Here is a 17,163-nt window from a genome sequence, read left to right on the forward strand (position 1 = left end):
CACCTACTTGACAAAAACGCAACCAACAATTCCTGCATATTCTGCAACCACCCAAACAAAATGACAGTTGAACATCTGTTAAACTTTTGTCCCAACTTCCAAACATTTAACCACAGGATCAACCGTACAGACATTATAAAACAACCCAACGAAATTAACTGCGCTACCATAATAGAATTTTTAAAAAAATCCAATTTATTGAACAAAATTTAAGAAATATTTAGTAGTTCAAAATAATTCAAATAGATACTAAAAATATTGTATTATAACCTATTATGTATACTTAAGAAGGCTGATGGCTTTGTTGTTAATGCTTTCATAATATATATTATTTGTAATTTTACATTACACTTAATACTGTAAATAAATAAATAAATAAAAATGGGACTCATCGATAAACATGATTGTTTTTACCAAAATTGGGATCCAATTCTAAATGATCAAAAGCCCAATTTTCGGACACAAAATGACGGTGCGTATGGTCGTTTGCTTTCAGCTCCTGGGTCTGTCGGATTTTGTTTGGGTGCAGGCTTAGATCGGCATGCGAAATTCGCCATGTTTAGTTCAGCGACAGCCCAAGGTCTTGTGAGCGACGCGTAATTCAGTGACTTGGATTCTGCTGCATGCTTTCACGAACAAAATCGGCTATATTTTTGCCAGATCTTGCGTTTGGTTGATGTATGCGTGTTGGTTGCTCGTTCACCTAATTTGGCCACCAAAGATTAAATGCTCGACTTGGGAGGAGTCTTTAGTGACTAATTTAAACGAGATATGTTGACAGGAAGTAAAAGCTATAAATCTCCCCCACAAGCTGTAAAAATTAACCTCTCAATATTGAAAAAACTTTTAGTACACTGAATAACTAATTCCAGATGAAAAATAAAATGAATTAAAAAACATCAAGTTTGCTGCTCAGCTCTTTCGTATAGAATATGTCCAATTTCATAACATTATACACTAATGACATCTCAGCTGTCAAAATTGTTTTTATATTGATAAAAACTGTCACAAACATATGATACAAATATTTCTATAGCTTGTTAGACCTAATCACACCCTTCTTAACAAAATCTCCGTATGCGGCTATGTTCTTTGCTGTTTGTATAATCTATCTTTATGGCTGATGTTAACCTCAACCTCAAACTCTTTTCCCAACTCACTCTTGCAGAATTAAAATACACATCAATTCTATTTATTTTCTGAATTTAATATCTTCTGACCGATTTTCCTGGCTTTTAATTCCCTTCACGTCATTTCAAACAAACACAAAAAATACAAAAATAAAACATAAACCACATAACCTCAAAATTTCTTTCAATTTATTTACCATCATAATTTGAATAAAGACAAAAAACATTTATATATATATTTGTACTTATACATAAGTGCAAACGGAAAACACTATGTGCACAAGGGGGTTAGGGGGATGGTGAAGGGACAGTAAACAAAATTAAAACAAAAATAAAAACATGAATTGAATTGAATTGAAGTAAATAAAGATTTTATTCATCAGATCGAATGGAAACGTTTTATTGTATATTTAATTCAACATTTTTATATATCTGTAAAATATAGATATTTTTATTTATAGATTTGTACTCGTTACCTACTAGCGTACGTAACGTAAAGGAATGATTTTCCTTTATAAAGTGTGTTGTATATTCACATGTGGCTTCCCTCGTATAGTTACAACGAACGTTTTCCTACGGGCTGAATTGGTCGAATTATTTACATATATGAAAAGGAAAAAAGGTTCAGTGCCATTTTCATGAGTTAAAACTCATTATTAAATTTAATAGCCTGGCACTTTGGGGCCACCCCAATAACATCAACAACACCGCCACCACCACCGACATAACCCTATCCTATAGAAACAAAAAAATTTACCGAACTGAACCGAATAAACAAAACCCAATTTCTGACGATGAAAGGATCTATGGATATGTATTTACAGGGTGCTATCACTTAAGTCAAATCGAGAGGTTGAGTGCCCTCTTCCCGTTTAAATGGGGAAAGTCATTTTATCCTGGCTTAACTTTGTACCGATATAATAAAGGATCTTATCGTTTTCTTCATACACAAAATTATGACATTAAGCTTCTTAAATGTTTTAAGGGACAGAAATTTGAATTTAAATATTATTAAAGGAGATATTGTTGACATAAATTTGGTAAGTGATACAAAGAGTCTTGGATAGGAGCAATTATTTCTTTAACCTTTCATTTAAGGGATTACAAAAGCTTGATTTGAAAAAAAAAAAAAAATTATTAAGATCTGAAATAATGAAATTCTATATCGATATAAAATAGAAATGAAATGTGCAACACCCTATGCAAGTGGATAATAACATAAAATATATTTTTATTTTCTTTTGTTTTTTAACAAAGTAGCTGTCAATATTTCAACGAAGGCTAAAGCTGTGAATATTAAATAAGCATAATTTTCGCTTTGGGTGTTTGCTAAGGAATTTAAGTTCTACATAAATGTTGGGAATGGGGAGTAGGGCTTAAGGAGGTAGGATTGAGAGTCCATGTCAGTGTTCATTATTTGTAAAATCGAAATATGAAATGTCAACTCAACTATGTATACATAAATATACAAACATAATATGTATTCTACATAGGTATGGCATGTTAAAGTAAGTTGCATAATTTTATATGTATGAATTTGACTATCAGATTAAAAGTAAATTTTTGAATATTAACTGTTGTCATTGTGATTGATATTTTTCCCGGAGCTGTGTATAATATTTCCAATGACCGACGTAAATAAAATTTATTTTGCGTAAAATGGGTAAGAATTTATTTCGAAAAAAAGTTATGTAAAGAATGAAAAGAGACAATTAGGTGCATAGTTATAAGCTTGGATTCAGAGCAAGTAAAAATGAAATAAAACAATTGGGTTAAAAAGAGATAAGAAAAATAAAAAGACAAACTAATAAGCTTGAAAACTCGTCACAAATAAAACTTTTTGTTCTTCCAAAAAAGTTTTAACTAACTTAAAAAAACTAGGATATTTTAACTTGAAGCTAGGAGTAGAAAAAAGAGAATATTTGTTTCGGCACATTACATAACTGCTAACATCTTGATATGCAATGAAAAGTATTTTTCAAAACTTAAGAATTTAAAATAATTAATAGTTAATTTGGTATCACTATTTTAACTGGCGGTCATTTTGTCAATTGTCACGAAATTTATTTTAAGTTTGGGTTGACATTGCAACATGAATAGACTGATGCCAAAGCAACACTTCCAAATTATTCAAATATTTTTTGAATTCATGGTTTTATTCGTATCGCTTATGGTTAAGCTAACTTTTGGTAGAACCTGCTGCTGCTTGTATGCTGAATGGATTGTTGGAATCAATGGCGGATCGCTCCCTGGGAGATAATTTTTTTTATTTCCGTCGAAACTCTCTTGAATTCAAAACTATCTTATTGCGTTAACAGATATGAGTCCCATTATATTTTTAATTATTTATTTCTTATTTGCTAAAATTTGTTTTCCAAAAGTACCACGTTTAACTAAGGACTGGACCAAGAACATAATATAAATCGGAAATTCAGACCTTTTTAAATAACGCAGCTCAAATTCGTCAAATTTTGACCAATGAACGATCCGAGGATTTCATCTTAAAGATTTGTTTGTTTAACTTTATTTAGAATTTGGAAAAACTTTACTAATGCTTTAAATTATTTCCATACATTTTTTTTCTAAGAAAAAGATGAAATATTTAGGATAATCAAATTGATATAAAGTTAAACTGGGAAGTTATGGTTTTAAGCATATATTTCGGTACTCTTCATAAAAATGTTATTTTTTTAAGTTTTCTTAAGAATGCGATTTTATTTTTTATTTTGGTTTTGTTTCTCAGAAAAATGTATGTTTATAAGCACTTAACAACTACAGACAAAATTTAAAACATTTGTATAATAATGTATAATATGGCATTTAAATTTTTGAGAAAAACTTATTTTGCAAATACATTTTTAAATTTTAAAATGTAATAAATATTTTTTAACAGAGTCTTTGGAAGACATTATCAAGTTCTAGCGACCCAGTTGTGCATTTGATTTCTTTCAAAATTGATTTATTATTGAATACAAACACTTTTAAGATCTTAAGAAATTAATTAAATCTACTTTTTGAAGTGAATTTGTTTTGGATGCTCTAGAACTAAGATTTTAACACAAATTTTCAATTTACCAAGTTCCAAGTTAGTTTCAAACCAAGGTTAAAACTCAGGTTAATTTTAAACGTACGATTTTTTGGGACTAGAATATTTTATATTTTAGGTTATTTTTAAAGCCTGTTATTTTTAGATTAAGGTTACTTGATAGCCCAGATTTTTTCATAACTAACATTTTTTTTAACCAATATTATTTTATAGCCGAGGTCATTTATTAACCTATAAATAAATAAATAAATTGGGTGGCGCAACAAACCATGGCCTAGTGACTTACAACTCTCAACCATTCCTGTGTGCGAGTAATGTTGTCACGAATGGAGGGGACCTACAGTTTATATGCCGATTCCAAACGGCTAATTTGAGAAAGCACTTTTTCATGACAAGAGTTACTCTTGGAGAATTTGTCAATTCCTCGCAAGAGGCAGTACCCGTGAAAAGACTTTAGATGGCATAGGCAGGGATTGAACCCAAGACCTCTGGCATGGCAGTCCAACGCACTAACCATCATGCCACGGGTACTACCATTTATTAACATAGTTTATTATAAAAACAATATTGGACAAACTTCACAGTCGACGATGACGACTATAGAACCATAATTGCTGACTTTTTTGTTTATCAAAATAAAAAAAATCACGACGTGCAGGAACTGTGATTTCAACAAAATGGTCAGGGCAAAACGTCACTCAACTCTTCAAAAAATTGATTTCTTAAATGAAACATTTGGTTACCTCATATTTTCACATTACGAACCCGAGGATTGTCCTTCAAGGTGGTGCAATTTCATGCCACCGCTTGACTATTTTCTGTGGGGATATGGGAAGTCGCTAGTCTATGTCGAAACTGCTGCCAAAAATTTTGGAAAAAGTCATCAACTACCAAATCTCTAAGTTCTGCTGTAAAAAAAAACTTGAGTAATAAGTCTCCCGCGAAATGTAGTGAGATTTAAAATTATGTCAAGTTCTAAATTTACTAAGTTTTCATATGAATTTATTTTACGAAAGGTTATATCAAAACATTTTTTTTATAATGACAGATTATTGCTCTTAAATTATTACTGGGTTCTCGACACACAAATGCTCTACTAATTACTTCGGATTTAATTTTTAATCTTACTTATATGCACCCATTTAACAAACCTAGCTTACGTCTATATTTCTGAGTAGCATAACAGTCACAAAAATCTTTAAGATAATTGTTTTCTTAAGTTCTGAAGTAATTTTTTTCCGTATTTAAACCTCATTAAATAAAGTGGGTGTATGTCACTCCTCCTGAAGGTATTAAATTTGTCACTGTACCCTATTACTCTGTTAAATTTGATCAATATACAAGCATCAAAAGTTTTAATTGGAAATGATAACATATACGTGCAAAGTGGGCGGACACGCCCTAATGGCTTGTACATTTTTGTAGGTTGTACCATGCCTCCTAAATCAAAAATCACCTTCCTTTCCTTTCACAGCAAGACCAACTTTTGTGCGAAATTTAAAGATTCTACAATGTTGAAAAGTGCTTCATAAATTTGTTGATTGATTTTTGAAGTGCCGTATCTCAGAAACTCTGTTGGCTATGGAAAGCTACATCATCGACTTTTTAAGTAAGTGTTTGTAAATTTAAAGTTCTTGCATCAATTTTTTCCTTAACTATAAAGGGGTCATAAACCTGCTGAAATTGTTCCTGTAAATAGGTTAATAGTCCTGGAATTTTTCTGGGCAATACAGTGGCATGTGTAACAAATATATTAATACCTTTTTCTAGACCGAAATTACCAGAACATGCTTTTAATGAAAATGTCTTATTTTGAAAAGTTTTGGCTGTTTTCGTTAAGAGGTGCTCATTAACCTTCAAGTCTCTGTCTTAATATCAACCTGTGCTACCTTAAAACAAAAGTTCTTAGGGAAATTATAAACCTAACCTAAAAGAAGTAAAAGTTATTCAAACATGACCAAAAGCTTGAAACCCACAAATTATGAAAAAACTTCATCAAAGTGTTTTAAAATATCAGAAATATGTATGTTTTTGTTTCAAATATTCTTTGTAAATATGTATACACATTAAATGGTACATATTTAATAATATATGAGTACAATATCAATGTCAGTTATTTCAATAAAGTTTGACAAGAAGAACTTGTTTTTCCTCCTCATCTCACTGCAAGGCTAAAAAGTTTTAAGCTAACTCGTACATCATACATGTTATGTACTGTATAAATTTTTGGTGAAGATACGTTACGTACATTATGAAGTTACCTACTTATGTACGTATCTAATATATAATGAAAAACTTTACCCAGGACAAATTTTGATGATTAAATGAAATGAAATTTTATTATTATTTTTTTCTTTTTGAACAATCAGTTGTTTTTGTTTGTGTGTTTTGTTTGCTCCTTCTGTATAGAGTACATAAACTCTGTGCAGTGAATATGCGGAGAAAATTTATTTTTGTATAATATTCTATAAATATCCTTGAAACACATTCCGAATATTAAATGTGTGTTTGTTTTTGAATTTTTAATGATATTATTGTGAATGGTAATCGGAGATTTTCACTTCGATTGTCAAAGTCTCTAAAATGTCGAATGAATATTATCGGAAAATGAATAAATCACTTTATCTTATACATTCGAACATATTTAAAAAAACAGTGCCGTTCGAAAAATGTTTAAACCTTATTTTCCGATTTTTTTCTTTCGAATTTATTTTTAATGAGGCTTTGTTTTATTATGCGGCTCAAATAGTTTTATAATTCAAATAGAATTTTGAAATTTTTCTAAAATGTTCAGTGTTCACGGAAGCAAAAAGTGATTATACCGAAAAATGAGTTCCAAAGGTAATTGCCTCATTTTTAAGGATTAAAAAAATAATTTAAAATTTCCAGTTTCATTATAGACCAAATATTCTCAATTGGATTGAGATCTGGACTGTAGGGAGGCCAACTTAATACATCGATATTATCTTCTTCGAAGTACTTTTTAAAGTTAGAATTAAAAAAAAATCAAAATATTATTTTTAGTCACAAAAGTTTAAGCTTTTTTTAAAGATTAATATTAGTTGGTAACTGTAAAAATAAAAACAAGTCCATACTTAATATTTTGGCTTTATGACAAGGAGCATTTTACTAGCCTTTTTCTCAATGAGCTTGACGAAATTACTTTGCCTGTACGTTCCATTATCAGATGGACATAGAACGTTTTTAAGGTCCACAGAAGTCCTGAACCGATGTCGACGACTACTAGTAGTCCGGGTCTCACAATTTTTTTTCAAATTCCATGTCACAGATTGTTGAGCAATACTCAATCTCTTAGAAATTTCACGTGTTGTTAAATTAAGACGTGGCAGACACAAAATATTGGATTTATTGTCCCGAACTCATTTATCCCATTTTTTCCACAAAATCACTTCGGTTGATATTGGACTACTATCATGAGCAAAATGTACCTCATATTGATAAAAACATCAACTTTTATACAGTGTTTGAATGACATGTTGCTACCTAATATAAAAAAAAAACCCGTAGAGTTCCCAAATTCCAAGAACTGATCTCGAAAAGGGTATTCAAACGTTTGACCAACATTTTTCGAACAGCACTGTATACAGAAAAACAATAGATAAACATTCGTATGTAGGAGTTTTGAATATGTGTACTTATGTATGTACATATATTTTTAGAGATAAATGTTCAATACCGTTTGTCACGGGATTAGACTAAAAAGTCTTCTTTCAATGTAATTAAATGTTTGATAAATTAAAAATGGGATATACATATTACATATTGCGTTTTTGAAAATTTTGGATTCGTGTCAATTAAAACGTAAAGGGAAATTGTTTTCAGTTTTTAAAGTAATTAGTGATGAAATTTTAAAATGTTAAAAATTAACCTGAAAGCTTTTTTATCAATGAAAATATTGAGATTGAAGTAAAATTTGTTCAGTAACTTTTTAAAACTGCGATTTTCTAAGAAAAAAAAACATTTTTGGAAAATTATAAACAATGAACGATATTTCCTCATTTGGAACCTGGAAAACAGCCTCGTTTTTGTCAATAATTCAATGTATCTATAGAGAGTGAAAGTTGGGTGTGGATTGTGGAGTTGGGGCACCATTGGACCACTTTTCGAAAATGGGGTTTTGATCTATTTTTCGGTTTACATGGCTCTCTACAACCGCCGCCGTTGACCGACCGTTGACTTTTTTTTACTGAAATTAAAGAATTAAATTTGAAAAATCTCTTTTGCAATACATACTGCAGCGGGCCAAATGCAACTCTGTACGTTCCATTATCAGCTTTTATAGTTTTTTGGTGGGTTGAACTGTTTGAAAACAATCCGGAAATTATTCAAGTACTTAAGGCTAATTTAAACCAAACAATATATGAAATAAAAATCCTTTGGAAAAAATTATGTGTCAGCAATAAAGCTAACTTTGTTGACCAGTATAATTATTGGGGGAATGTTTACTCTTGCTATTAAAGCCGTTCTTATTACAAACACAAAATTACCCTTGTTGATTTTTTATGATAACGAACTTTACATAGAATTTTTCTGAACTGACATACACAATGGCTGGTATTCGAAATCTGTCAAACTGAGCTCATAAACGAAATCACTTTTTTTTTCAGTTGAGTGTCTGACATTCACAAAAACAGATGGCTTAACTATCGTTCAAGGCATACAAATTGTTAAGACCTATTACAAAAATGGTGATTCTTCTACAACCACCTTATAGCTCACATAAACGTCCAACTACGAAGAGACTGACTGGATTGGTTACAGACATTTTAAGGCCTGTGCAGTGTGCATCATCGCTTCGCTTTTATAACTGAAAATATATCTGCTGTAAGTGAAAGTGTTGCCGAAGACCTGAACAGGTCGATTCCTCGTCGTTTTCAGGAATTAGGACGGTCACATTATGTCGTATTTTGCATTTGGATCCACACCTACATCCACATAATATCCAGGTCAGACAAAAACAGAAGCCAGCTGACTATTCACAACTTCATAGATACGTCAAATGGGTGCTTGAACAACAGGAGGTGGACGGCTTTTTTTTGGACAGCATTTTCTTAGGATTTGGTCTTATTTCATTAAAACAAGGTGAAATAAGGTCAAATTGGTTTTATTTCATTTCAACACTTTGGATTGTACATAGCAGTGGCACATTGAAGGACTTGGGATAGGTTCGAGGATGGGCCCTTTCGACGTAACGGTCGTCGGAGCGAAGCTTTCTCCACAACGCATCCTTCGTCGAAAATTCATTTTCAGTTCGAGGTACCTTTCAGTAGAAATTTAACAGAAATTTGATGAGGCATTGCGATGAATATATGTTTCACGCAGAGATGTATAAAGTTACTAATATATCGAAAATCCATCGCATTTACAACATTTTCATTTTTTAATCTGTTAAATATTGTATTTCATTTTATTTTTTCAACTGTATTGCGATAGCGCGGTTTTAAAAATCGAATAAGATGCACCCATTTTTAATTTAAATCTATTGAAAAAAATCCAAACCCTATATCCAAACATATGAAGTGTCAAAAAAAAGAATAAATGGAAGCATGGAATGGATTTTAACACAGTGTTATTTATTTATTTGACCAACTTAATATAAGCAAAAAGAATTAAGGATGGATAGTTTAGAATAATTTTTAGAGGTTGAATCCAAGGGCGCGAAATAGAAAAACAGGAGATATTTATGCCAAAAGAGAACTATCTAACGTATAGGAAGTGAGTAAACTTATCTTCTAATCGAGTTATTATCTTCAAATTTTACAATTCTTCTTATCCTTGAATTCTCTTTCAGATTCAAGGAAAACTTTCATTAAAATAAATATGCGTTTGCTTTTATTTTGGAGCAGATAAAACACAAGATCTGCAACAAGGATCTGTCGGAGGTCTTTGTCTGTATAAATAAAACCCTTACAAATGCAAGGCATTGCATTTAAATGGGGAGCGTTAAATTTCGTCAAAGGGAATTATTGATCAGAAAACTACCTCGGAGCACAATGTCTCCGATTCGTAGGAACCGAATATTTCGTTTACATTTTGAACCTGAAATGAAAGAAAATTACATAGTGTACAAAATTTAGATTATCTTCTACTGTTAGAACTACAGCAAACTTATATAATTTTTAGCCAGATTTTTTGAATGCAAAAGACACCTTGCACCTATTCCAATCCCAATAATATGCCGAAGCAGGGGGACCGATTCTTTTCATGCATACCTCACTGTTTTGCTGGGTATTTCCCTTTGGTGAAACAACTTGGTCTTATTTCTCCAAATAATTTGACCCTATTTCACTTTGTCAATATGACCTACTATCACAAATTTGCGATACTTCACCTTTGTGAAGTAAAAGTATGATAAGGCCAATTTTTGGAAATATTGAGGACAGGTGGCACTCGAGGTATAATGATTTTGCTGACGGTTGAAATGAGCATGAAGGCCGCCACGCCCTCTCCGGCTAGAAAGCTAATTTCAAAAGAAATAAAATGGTAAGACAATTCTTAAAGTTGGGAGCTCATTTCCATTACATTTTATGGGGTTAATTTGGGAACTTTTTACTATTCGAATTTAGAGAATAATTCCATAATACACTCGCAATTTGGGGGATTATATTTTTGGTATAATTTTGTGGGGAGATATTTCACGGTGTCTAATTATATGTCTTAAACTTTCCTTAGTTAGTTTCAGTTTTATCATTACCCATAATGGAATTCTTTTGGCAACAAAAAAAGATAAATAGATTTGCAATCCAAAACTAAAGTTTAAGCTGTTTTATGCTAAGGTGTACTTTCGAGGAGTTAAATCAATATATTATTATAGAAAAACATTAACAACAATATTTGTATGGCATGAAACAACTTGAAATTCAATTTTTACTCTTATTCTCAGGAAATTTAACTCAAAATTTAATTTTTAGGACTTTTAAGTATTTTTTGTTACAGTTTTTTATTTTTCGTTCAATTGGTTATAACTTTCTAAAATATTAATAACAAATATTTACACATGTAATATGAAGAAAGCTTAAAGTAAATAGCTTGTTTTTGGTTTTTAAGATACTTGAGTCGGAAATCAATTTGTATCAGTTATTTTTAGAGTGTTTCATTTTTTGTAAATATCAATCGAATTGTTTCCAAAAATTATATATGGAAGTGTGAACAATAATATTTTGAGCAGAATCAAACAATTTTAAAGTTTATACTCTCATTTTTTTTTTTTTTAAATATTTCAGTCGAAAATTATTTTTTACCAAATGTTATTAAAGTCATAGCAAAACATTTTTAACAATATTCTCTATGAATTAAAGTAATTTTGAAGGCAGCAAACTTGTTTCTTAGCGAGATATTTGAGTTAAAAAGCAATTTTTACCAATTTTAAGTAATAAATTGTAAGGTTTTTATTTTTTGAAAAATAGCTCGATTTTTCTAAATACACTGCCAATCACTAGGATGAGCCCACATATTTTTCAACCGATTTTCGTTCTTTAAACCTGCTGGAAATTTCGTACCAATAAAAAATTACTACATTTGAGTAGGTAGATATTTTCATTAAAAAAAGTAATAAAATTAAGGGGTTAAATAGAAAAAACAGTTGGAATATCCCTACATTAATTAAAGAGCTACTTAAAAACAGTATGAAAAAGTGCGTCACTTGGATGAAGCCACATGAAAAATCTTATAAAATATCAAAAAAATGAAAGAAATGTTTACAGTTTTTGGTTTTCAAACATTTATTTATTAAGTTTTTCTCAATTAATAATGAGTATGCCCCCCATTTTTCGATATGACCTCTATTAGACGGTTTGGAATGGAATCATAAAGTTTTTTTAAATAGTCAAGTGAAATCTCGTCCCAGGCATCACGGATAGCTTCAATTAAGGAGTCCTTGTCTTCAAATTGTCTACCGCCTTCATAAACTTTTCGAGATAGCCATGCCCATTCGTTTTCGATTATGTTTAAGTCCGGTGAATAGGGTGGCCATGGCAAAAGCTCTACGTTTTCTGATAAAATCCAGCTTTTGACAACCCTGGAAGTGTGGATGGGGGCATTGTCTTGTTGGAAAATCCAAGGCAGAGGTCCAAAAATATTTTTCATCTTCGGAAATGAGCATTCCAACAGGTATTTGTAGCTGTTTCCGTTCATTGTTAGAGAAAGAAACTCCAATTCGATTTTGCCATAGTAGGTGATAGCTCCCCAAACCATAACACCTGATGTACGGCTGTGATGTCTTCCCAAAATTAGTTCCTCTTTTCTTAAATCATGGAAATAAAAGTTGTAACCATCGGGGCCGTCAAGGCTAAACTTTTTTTTATCCGAAAAGACGACGCGTTTCCATTGACTGCTCCAAGAGACATGTTCTGTTGCAAAGTTCATTCGCAGCTCCTTGTGTACTTGCTTTAGAACAGGTTTCTTTTTGAGTTTTCCTCTCTGAATAGTACCATCTTTTCTTATTATCCTTCGGACTGTCGAAATACTGGCTGATACTCACCTTTTGGACCTTATTTTAGTAGCTGATTGAGTAGAATTTGAAGCAATACGTAAAATTAACCGCTTTTCTCTGGATGTTGTTGCTTGGGCTGTGCGTCCTTTTTGGTTTTTTCCATAGTTTTGAGTATCAGCAACATAGTTGTTTACAACTGTCTTACTTCTGTTCAGCTTCCTTGCTATTTCTCGGCTTGAGAGTCCCATTTCCTTGAAAGCATCGATTTGTCCTCTTTCTGCTACTGTCAACGTCTTTCCGGAACCCATTTGTAGTTGAAATTTAATAAAAATAGTTATTTGTAAAACGTTCTTAAATATTGTAACCCAAATTTTGAAAAAAATTGCTGATCTGAACTTCTACAACGAAATATTCGCAATGGCCTCATCCTAGTGACTCACTTTTTTATATCCTTTTTAGGTAGCTCATTCATTAATGTAGGGAAATTCCAACGGTCTTTTCTAATTAACCCTATAATTGTATCACTTTGTTTAAAGAAAATATGTGCCTGCTCTCATGTAGTAAAATTTTCCGGGTTAAACAAATTCCAACAGGTATCGGACCGAAAATCGGTTGAAAAATATGTGGCCTCATCCTAGTGATTGACAGTGTATTTTACTGACATCTTTCTAAAAATGTGTAATTTAGATTCTAGATACCTTAAAACATTGATAAATTCCAACATTTTCAATTCGGTAAATAAGACCGATTAAGATGACTTCCCATGGGAAGGTGATAATTTGAATTAACCCTAAACTCTAATGTGAATAGGAAATAAGAAACCAATAATCTTCGAAACCAATGTAACATTTTTCTTGGGAGGAGTGTTTCTTTCCGGTATGAGCTGTTGCTGAGGTAGGGGGCTTAGTTGATCTTAAGACCGCTCAGAACCTTAGGTCTCAAGGAATGTGAAATACCCGGAAAAAACTATTTCTTTTGATAAAATACTTTTCCAGTAGTTCATATTTGTATTATTATAAAGACACAAAATTTCCAACAAATTATATATAAATATTCAATATATAAAATACAACTCGCATATACAGAAATTTCTCTTTTTTTGACACTTTAATTGTTAAAATGAGTTCAATGTAAGAAAAGGAAGACTTTATTAACTAAATAATATATCTGCTCGTAAATGATTAAAATTTAAGGAAAAACATTGTTGTATCAAGCGTTTTATATCTTATTTCCATTAACATTAAATTCTACAAATAGCTTCTAGGCCTCCAACGGTAGTCTATATACACTCAGCCATTATGCAACTCACTTTTAAGCTTTAAATTTTTTTCTTTACAATCTGTTTTACTTATTTTGTTGAAGCTTTAAGATCTTTAAGATTTAAGAATTTTTATGAAACCATTTAAGTCTCTAAGAGCATTCCAATTAGCTTTCATAATATCACACCCCAGAGAATTTCCAAGAATTTTAAAAACTGTGTCAGTCTTTATGGGTTAGGTTTAAGGAGTCATATTACATATAGCCATAGATCCATAGATATGTAGCTTCTAAGAGCTTCAAAGAAAAGGTTCTTCCTAAATAGAAAAGGGATAACTCCATTTCGGAGTATATAAATACATACAAGTACATCTATATGGTCGATAAAGTTTTCTTTCATCATCAGGTATCATCAGTATATTAAGAAGAAAGAAGGGTAAAATCAATGAGACGCTTGTTCAACTGATGCAGGTAATGGAAAGAATGGGTTTTTAGCTTTATGATGCGAGATGACACCATTCATAACCGCTTCTGTAGATATTATATAAAAAGGAAACCTATCTGGTTAATTTGAGGAAATTCTTCGACCAACAGATGACCTTTTATACTACGAGTAGATAAAATAGATTATAGTTTAAATGAGATCTAATTTATAGTTAGGTACTTTAAAATTTCAAATTAAATACAAACTTAAAATTTAATGGTTTATGGGGTTGTTCCTTATATAGACTGTGTCAACTGTCAACTCTCTGGGCCATATAATAATAATAATAATTGTGTACATTTAATTGAGATATATATAATTTGATATCCGTTTTGGTTGAAGAGATGCCCAGCTATGCGAGAAATCATTTCGAGTACATTTTATACTCGAGTAGCCTGCAGTGACACTTTAATCAACAAAAATCTTCAAAAAACAACCCGTTTTCTTTTCTATCTATATCTATAGGTATAGACTCAGATATATCAGGCTATAGTTCCTTATACCAAAGAGCCATTAAACAAAGGCCCAATAGTGTTGATGAAAACAAACCACCAAAATTACTCCTCCGCATCCATCTATCCATCGTCTGTTGGGAGTGCTTTTGTAACATTTATTTTAACACTTCTTCTGTCTTTTGAGCTATCCTGATGGTGTCCTATAAGCTTCTTCCTCTCTTTTTGGTCTTTGCAGATTTTTGAAGAAAGTATAGACAATACTGTGGAATGGAAGAAAAATACAAATCTTCTAAGCCACACGCTACATACCTACAATACTACTCGTCCCCTACCCTAAATGGTACTTCAGATTCGACGTATATTATATTACAGAAAAAAACAACAACAAAAACAACTTCTAGTTTCTAGAGATCGGAAGAACTCTAAACATGCTCAAAAATGTGTAGCTTCCTCCTCTACGAGTATAAACGTAACGTATATTATCAACAGCCCTCCTACTCACTTACTTTGATGGTATTTTTATTGGCCTGCCGCGCAGTTTATATAAATGATTTTATGGTATGCAACGCACTCTAGCGTGTCCTATTTGCTATTTTGATGGGGAAAAGGGGGATAACATGGAGCACAACAAAGTGTGGTGCAAAGTTTTTGAGGTTTACAATCCATTAAGCAATTATAAGCAAAGCTCTACAAACCGAAAGACACATACATATATGCAGCCCTTAACATTTCTCACATTCTTTTCATTCGTATTATAAGGGTGATAAATAGGCACCATATCCCAATTCCAACCCTAACTCTGAACCTTATATATTGTGCGCTATTTCTCGAGGACTCACATTTCCAAAGGATCAAAGTCAAACCGTGGGTAATTAAATGCTTCTTCAATAACAATAAGCAGCTTCCTTATAGTTTGCCAACCGCACGCATTGTGGTAAGTTACGTGTCTCTTAACCATCTCTCCATTCAGACGGACATCAATGGCTATCGATTGATGTAATGCCGATGGTAAATAAAAGGCTTTAGATTCATATGTTCACGCACGGAAACATAGAAAATATATTAAAAGGCGGTTTTAATGATAGTGATACGATAGGCACTGCAAGGATTATTGAGGTTTTAGAGTGCGAGAATAATAGCAAATTAATTACATTGCCACACTCAATCGGCTTAAAATTTTATTCATTTCCTCCTACCAATGACTGATTTATGGCCGTTTACATCAAAGCAAGAACACTCGTTAATTTAATGAAGTAAAAAAGGAGCCTCATCTTATACGAGAGTGTGTGAACCTTCCCCATTACCTACTTTATTCTTAGACGATAAGCTATAGAAGATTTTGTTACACGTAAAAAGACTTGCATTAGGAATGAAATCAGGATTAAAAGAACTTAAGTGACGGCTGGCTGTCCAAGGTTGTATTGTTAACGGTGCATTACACTTCTCAATTGTCACCCCAACTTGAGACACTTAAACGTAAAACACATAGAAAGATGCTGAGAAAATGTATATATGGTTTGCCATTTACTTGCTTTCAATCCACTCTGACTTATGACAGGATACTTTACATCATCATCATTGAGTCGACAACCGGGATCCGGTCCTAGCCTCATACAACAAGTCGTAATTTTTCCCGATCGTGAGCCGACGCACTTCGGAGTTCGGAGGTAGGTTGCATACAGTTCTTGATTGAAGCATCTCCGGAATCGTCTTTTCTCATATAAGGGATCGACAATTATCCGCAAGAACTACCTCTCAAACACTCCAAAGAAGTTGAAGTGTCCTTTATTAAGCACCCAGGGTTCGGATTCATATGTGAGTACTCGAAGAACCATCGCCCTTTACAGCAGGAGCTTAGAAGCAATGATAAGGTTTTTGGAACTAAAAAAGCTTTGACGGGGTGAAGTAGGCTCTGATGGCTTTTAGCAACAGCCCGTGTATTTCTTATTATATGTTGCTATCTGCTGATAGCATTGACCCAAGGTATTGCACTACTTCAAATTTATGTTCTGTTACCATGATTGTTTGAGGTTTGACCAATTGTTTTTCTTGTAGGCGACGCCTTTAACAGTCCCAGATTTTATGTCACCTGCTCAATTTGGATGAAGAAATCGTGTACAGGTTCGGTTCTTACGATGATGTCAATGTCATTTGCGTAAGGGAATATTTTATATAGAGGGTTGAAATTTCAACACAAATGTGTCTGCTGGTATTATATGTATATTATATAATCTTGAGTCCGTTAAAGGAAAAAATTTTGCAAGCACATCTTATTTTTCGAGTAGAAGGCCGGCTCTTCTTTAAACTGCACAACGGCTAAGGCTTAGCGCGACCGTTTA

Source organism: Eupeodes corollae, chromosome 1 (assembly GCF_945859685.1).
Source record: "Eupeodes corollae chromosome 1, idEupCoro1.1, whole genome shotgun sequence".
Taxonomy (NCBI): domain Eukaryota; kingdom Metazoa; phylum Arthropoda; class Insecta; order Diptera; family Syrphidae; genus Eupeodes; species Eupeodes corollae.